Here is a 7,665-nt window from a genome sequence, read left to right on the forward strand (position 1 = left end):
ACGGGAAACACAAGAACGGATTGCATTCAACTGATTAGTCCTGATACCGGTCGCTGGGTTCTTCTTGTTTGGAGAGCTTTTGGGGCCTTATCCACGGTAAGGACTCATCAGAACGACGGTACGGATTCTCCAACCGTTGTGCCTCACTTGTCACAATAGAAAACCCTACAAAGATGCGGACTAAGAGAAAAATAACCAAGTGCCCTCATATTTCTGTGTTGCGTCCAAACCAGCTTTTTATGCGTATCATTTTATTTGGATCATGCCCTGAAATATTTATTTTTTTTAAAAAGGCAAAGCGGATGGACGGCGTAAGAATAAAACACATACATCATAGTGGGCCCCACAGAGCTTGGACTATGTCACGGCTAAGTGATATCCTTGTGGCACCTGCCATACTGGTGTTGGAACTCCTGAGAGTCTACCACCCGAGCAAGAGCAAGGATCCACGGGCAATCCGCTTTTGCTTTACGGCTCCTTACCATTTAAAAAATGGTGGTTGTACAGAAATGTAGACAGACTAAATTGCGGACTGATCTTTGGATAGCGCATAGTGAATAATAATAATAATAAAGTGAGAAGATAATATTTAACTGTCTGATTGGATTGCTCTCATTGTTACTTTTAACCATTCTCTTGATAGGCATTAATTGAATGGCTAAGATTGTTTGATGAGTTTGATTTGATATAATAAAGAAATATTTGGTGTGGCCCACCTAATTGGTGGATTAGACTGTTTTTTTTTTAATTTGACCCTCATGGTGGGGCCGACCTTTTAGACGGATTGGATGTTCCACAAACATGATAGGATGAAGAATACTCACTGATTGGATGGTGAATTAGTGTAATTCAACGGATGGAAGTGAGCATCTCTCGGTATGGATAGTTGTGCATCGGTTTCATGTCTGAAACGGACGAGTCATCACCATTTTTTTTTTCCTTAAATGGTGCTAAAGTATATGATAAGTCTCCCCCACTTCATGATGGTCTGTCCACCTTACATCAAAAGTTCACGTACTGGGCCCCACGTTATTGACATGGTGCATAAACCTCTCTTGGATGATCTAATGTGTCACTCTGAGTCCTACAAATAGGAAGCTTAAAATGAGAAAGCAGCGTTACAAATGCAACATTAAAAGTCCATCATTGGAAGGTTAGGATTGTCAGATGGGGTCATTTTGTTTCATGGCCCATCTTTAGTAGAGGCAACTGAACGGGCCATTTCCATCTCTATGGGTGCTGCATGTAATTTGGACACACGTACTACTAATTTTCAACTCATTATGGATTTATGGATTTTGTTTTTTTATAAGTTCTTGACTCACCTTGTCAACCCGCCAAGACCGAAGTCAACCCAACCAGGTGATAGTTTGAGTGCGAGTACTAGTCGGAGTTATTAGATACTCTGATAAAGAGAACGAGTTTACACGCATACAGTCAGGAATTTTACAAGTGGAACGTATGTCAATCAAATTAAACCGTCCAAATCATGAGACCCACTGTTGATAGGTAACCTAACAATGGGATTAGTTTATCAATTCTAATTTCTCAATAACGGATGTTTGTTTATTGAATATAGTCCATCAGCTGTTTTCCATTTTCAACCCTTCATTAGCTGTCCTCCAATCTGTTAGGTAGGACATAGTGGCTATGTAAATTTTTTTATTATGATCCATCTGAAGTGGATCCCATTATTTTGAAGGTTTATTTTTAGTTCCTTATACATACGTCTTCAAGTTTGTAGTGCATGCGTATGAACCAAACCAGAGCATCAAAGTTCTTCTCTTATATTTAAAAAATGTTTTTAAAAAGTAAATTGCAATTTTTAAAACGAGGATTATACTGTTGCGTACATGTAGGGCCCAGGGCTCATTGGCCCAAATCCCGAAAGGAAGATATGATGCATCTCAACACGGATAGTCCGTGCACCAAATCTTCCAGATTGGATGATCATAGCTATACAATAATCGGCCTTCTTTTGGATGAATGTGAACGGTTGCTGTATTTTCTTTCTTGATCATCCGTTTTGTCGGCCACAATTGGAGGGATGGGAGATTTTTTTATCTCAGAGATTTTTGGGTCCATGGTCAGTCTGTAACACGGTGCATAATATCAGCTGCTTGGATCACTTAACTATGAAACCCCTGGTACAAATTGGAAACCTGAAATCACATACTCTCCATAGCGCATTGTAAAATACCCGTATTAGAAAGTAGACACCCCGTTTGGCACCTTGCATTTGGTGGTATATCGGTGTTTTTCAAATCAAGTAGCTACTTTCTATGTTTAGTAGCCTTCGATTTGAAGGTAAATGTAATTGGTGGTATACTCTTTTAGTGCGTTTTGAAATAGAGTATTTGTAATTTTCGTGGAATCCGAACAAAATCCATTTTTTGCCTCCTTTTAATGTAAGGGTGGGAGAGTCACATCTCTTGTGAAGGTGTCTTTAGGCTACTAATCAACGGGATGCCAAGTACATTGATAATTTTCAAAACAATTTAATTAATGATTACAGCACTAAAATCACATCAATAGAATAATTTAAACTATCCAAATATTAGACATCTAAATGGAACAGGTAAAATACATCATTGAGTCACTTGTTTGTAATCCTTGCATTTATAGCCCCACCTAAAGCTTGGAATTTTATCTCATTTTTACTAAAGTATATATTTTAATGAGCTTATTACAATTATTTTTATCAAACATATATATATATATATATATATATATATATATATATATATATATATATATATAAAGTCATTCTCACCTGCACACTTAAATTTCTGGTGGGCCATGTGATGTGGAATCTCATAAAACTTCATGGAGCAAATTTTCACCATGATCTAAAATTCTGGTAGGCCATAGCAAACAAAAATGCAAATCAATGGAGGAAATTGTTTTTATTTTTCATAACCCACCAAAGTTCTAGATCAAAATAAAAATTGGGCTTGGGGGATTCATGAGATGCTTCTTCACATGGACGAATCAGATTTTGGACTCACATCACCTACGATAAGTTCTCAAAAAGGTTTGCATCGGTTCCATGTGAACTGGTGTGCAGTTGAGCATTTGCATGCATATATATATATAATCAAATATACTAATTTGATATATAAAATCTGATTTAATTAATCAAATCAAAGTCAAGTGAATATATTGAAGAATTTGAATACCCTCATAATACAAGCTTTCGGATATGTTATCACAAAATCTAAGCAGCTTCATATGTCTAGTGGATAACACCACCGAATAAAGTGGTGAATGACTATAATTGGCCTTATCAACAGGTTCGATGGAAAATAAGTGTTATAGATTTATTTATGATGGGCTATAAAAAGTTTTTAATGGTGGGTGTTCTATTATCACTGTTTTCTGTGGTATAGTCCACCTAAGATTTGGATCAACTTAATGTTTGAGACCAGACCCTAACATCGGCTGGAAAAACAGATGGACACCATGGATATATAATGCATCACAAAGTGAGCCCCACAGCAAGGGACCCACTAAGGCTAACCCAGGATCTTCCAATGATGAAAGCTTCTTAGTCATCTATGGGCATCAGACAAATGGCCTGAGTCACTAAGCAATGGGTCCCACTTATAAACCAAGTCTACTGTGAACGATTGCATACCAACATTGCTAGAGCGATGCTGCATGGCCTCACCATAGTGTATGTATTTTATCCACGCAGTTCATGCATTTGGGATCATTATTTTACTAAATGAGCCAAAAAATGAGTCAGATCTAAATCTCAGGTGGACCACATCACAGGTACACAGTGGAGATTGAATGCCACCATTAAAAACTTCCTAGGCCCACTATAATGTTGATTTTGCATTCGTCCTGTTTATTAAGTCACACAGACGTGGATAGAAGGAAAACACAAATACCATCTTGATCCAAAAGTTGTCTGGCCCAGGAAGGTTTTACTAGTGGGCGTTCAATTACCATTATTACCTGTGATGTGGTCCACCTGATATTTGAATCTGCCTTATCTTTGGTTTCATTTTTCATTTTTAAAATGAGCTGGAAAAATGCATGAACGGCGTAGATGAAACGCATAAATCATGGTACCATGGTGGGACCACATAACCCCATCCAGCTGCGAGTAGCTACCGGCCGTGCATGCAATCCGCCTCTGTATACCGTGCCATACCAAGTACAGAAAACAGTGAGGGTTACAGGGAGCCCCTGTAACCCTAAGCACTGTGGGTCCCACATGATGTCTGTCTTATATCGACCCGGTCCATCAATTCTGGCACCTCATGCTGGAACATAGAGCAAAAAATCAGGCAGATCAAATTGGGCCATATAGCAAGAAATAGGGAGGGTTGAACGGCTACTGTTGAAACATTTCCGAGGCCTACAGAAGCATTGAATCAGGCCGATAGTTGTTTGTTCCATTGATCCCGTGCGAGAATCGCCTTGCGAACGGGTTGGATGGCATGCTGGACTGAGGAAGGTTTCAATTGTAGGCATTTTAATCCCCACTATTTCTTATGGTATGGCCCACTCGAGTTTTGGATCTCCAATTTTCGGTCAAGGAGAAACTGATGGACCGTGTGGATGTCACACGGGCATTGCGGTGGGCCACACAGAGACAGTAACTGGGATCACAGGAAATTCGCGTCCGTTTGTACAGGATGCTTTTAAAAAGTATAAATAACCGCACTGCGTCACGGAATTCGATGCATGGTTCATGCTCCGCTTTTTCTATTTCTTTTTCCCGTTACGCAACGGCTTCACCCAAACAGTTAATTACCTTCCGGCTTCCGCAATCAAAGCGTCGTAACGTCGTTTAAGACCCGCGCTAGTTACTTTCGCAAATCGAGAGCCGCGTGGGTTGAACTTTGAAGAAATCCAACCCGTCCATCATGTAAGCTGCGTCATTTTTACCGTTGAACTAAAAAATCATGATAATCCGAAGTCATGTGGGCGGCACCATATGAAACAGTTGGAATGGAACGGTCATCATTAGTATTTTGTAGGATCTAAACATGATTTTTCATATGACATCCAACCCGTTCATCTGATGTGCCTCGTCAGAATAAAACTTACCCAAATTTTGCAATATTCCACAACCAGGTGGGCCATGCCATATGAATGTAGAGGTTTTAGGTATAATTTCATTGGATGGCCCACATGTGTGTTGAATCAGCCAGTTTTGGGATCAAGGCCGAACAAGTGATGATGTACCCGGTCGTCACCTCGGCGATATACCCAAAGCATTTTCCTATTTTAAAATGCGCTTAGTGTGTAGCGTAGTGTATAATACACCCTAGGGCTATTACATTAAAATATATATATATATATATATCATAAATCGATAATTAAGTTCATTTGAGTATCTGATCTTCGGATTGGTGGATATTTATTGGACGGTTAAAAATTAAAATATCCAACCGTCCTAAACAATTGTCCACAAATCATAAGCAGCCTGAGTATCAAATAAGTCACATCGATAGTTTTATCGGTGTGATTTCTGCATGAAATGTGGATTGGCCAAATGAACAGTCCATCTCCTCTGATTTGAGTGTTCAAGCGTACTGATGCAACTAAGAGCATGGTAGCTTACAGTTCTGTGACCGTACCATCCCACCGTGCAACCAACGTTGAAATTGTACAGGTGGCAGAAGGGATACAGAATCAGGATACGCCATTTAGTGGGTCCAGCCATGGATCTATTGCAGTGAAAACCACACATTGATCAGACTAGGGTAGCCATCTGATCATTGTCCTTAAAAATGAAAGTGAAAGAAAGTTAATGGCCACGATCAGCAATGAATATTGGTTTACTTGATGGCTATGATTGTTTGATTGGCTTGATCTGTAAACTGTGAGACATCCACGGCCGGGACCACTGGATGGTATGTGTGGATTCTCTGCCACTCTTGCCACGTGTACGGTGGAAGGTAAGTGTTGCATGGAATCTAATTGTGGACAGCTCCACCCAAACATTTTTCACGCAAATGATTAAAATGGGCAGGACCCACCATAATGACGTGTCGCGAGGGAACATGACTAGGCGTAATGCGCACACTGCGTAACGTGGAGGGAAAACCGTAGGTTGTCGAAAGTTAAGCAAACGGACAGCAATTTTCCTTCTTTTTGTGCAAATTATTTTTTTATTTTCTGCTTTTCTTTATATAAAGACAGAAAAGTTGCGAAGCGTCTTTTTCGTGAAAATCAGTAAATACTTTCCGTGCTTCACCGATACTGACTAAAAAAGCTTACTCGCGCGCGTGAGATGGACAGAGGGCTTCGTGGTTCTCATGCCACGTGGCATTCCTGTGCGAGATCTAGGATGATTATCCCCTGTCCCAGGAATAAGGCTGGTCCGCGCATCAAGTAGATCAAAAGTTTATGTAGAATCAGACCAGTTTGACAATTTGTTATAACCGTCCACTTACTTTTTTTTTATGGCACACCTAGTCAGCAGACCATTCTGATTTTTTAGGCAATATAAAGCTACACAACGGAAGCCACCTGATGAGCAGCTTGGATTTCTCTCACGCATGACACATCTACCCGTGTAAGAGGCGAGTGCTAAAAAGTGTTGATACAAGACTGCATATGAGGAGCTTTGCTAAGCGCACACGCATGTGCAATAAAGCTGGTGTACACGCCAAGCATGTACGAGCACGTAACATACGTGCGAGATCTAATCCCTCTATCAGATTGATCAGGCCTTCTAAATGTATTCTCAAAAATAAAATCTGGTCATGTGTATGGGGTAGAAAACTTCAGCCAGAGCCGTGCCGTTCTGATGGATAGACTGGATAGATTAGATCTTGGACCTAGAACGTCATGCCGGTATGTGTGTAACGTGTACACGCGTGTGGGCTTGGCAAAGCTCCCACAAAAGATAGGTTATGCATTTTGTGCACGGTGACAAATGCTCGTTTTCTAAGCAAAGATTCAAAAAATAATAATAAATAAATAAATAAATCAGCTCAATGATCTAATCCAAGCTGTTAATCTGATGGGGTATGTATCTTACGGCCTGATCCAAATATCATATTATTAAAGACTGTTGCAGATACTTGTTATTCCACTCATTTCGCATGTCATCAATCAGATGATAAGATTGTCCAATCCATTTCTTGGTCTCACCGAATGAATGGACTACACTCAATGAACTAAAGTAGATTGGACACTAGCTACCTGAGTCGTCATCCTCTGTCATCAGGTCAACAGAGAATTCCTGATACCCTAATGGTTTGGCGTCGGAAGCTGTTTTTATTTATTTTTATTTTTTTAGTGAGTGGTGATGTGCACCAATGAGAATTAGGGTATCAGGAATTCTCTATTAACCTGATAACAGAGGATCCGGACTCCTACCTACCTATATGGATTTAATTAGATGGTAGGCTGCAGCTTAAAATAGTTGTGCAAAACATATTTTAAAGTTGATAATCTTAAAGAGTTGGCTTGTACAACTCTTTCCCACATGCAGCTTAAAATAGCTGTACAAGTGCCAGCTTGGACTGAGTTCGCTGCAAGCTTGTACTTCTCTTTACCACATCTGACTTCCAAACGCAGATTAGGTACTGCTCCAGCCTGGCCCAAACTGGCTACTAGCTAGTACATTTCTTTATCATGTCCTGTTGGTGCTCAATTTAAGGCTCCGATGGATTCTTAGTTCTGATCATGTGATAA

This window comes from Magnolia sinica, chromosome 13, assembly GCF_029962835.1.
Source record: "Magnolia sinica isolate HGM2019 chromosome 13, MsV1, whole genome shotgun sequence".
NCBI classification, from domain to species: domain Eukaryota; kingdom Viridiplantae; phylum Streptophyta; class Magnoliopsida; order Magnoliales; family Magnoliaceae; genus Magnolia; species Magnolia sinica.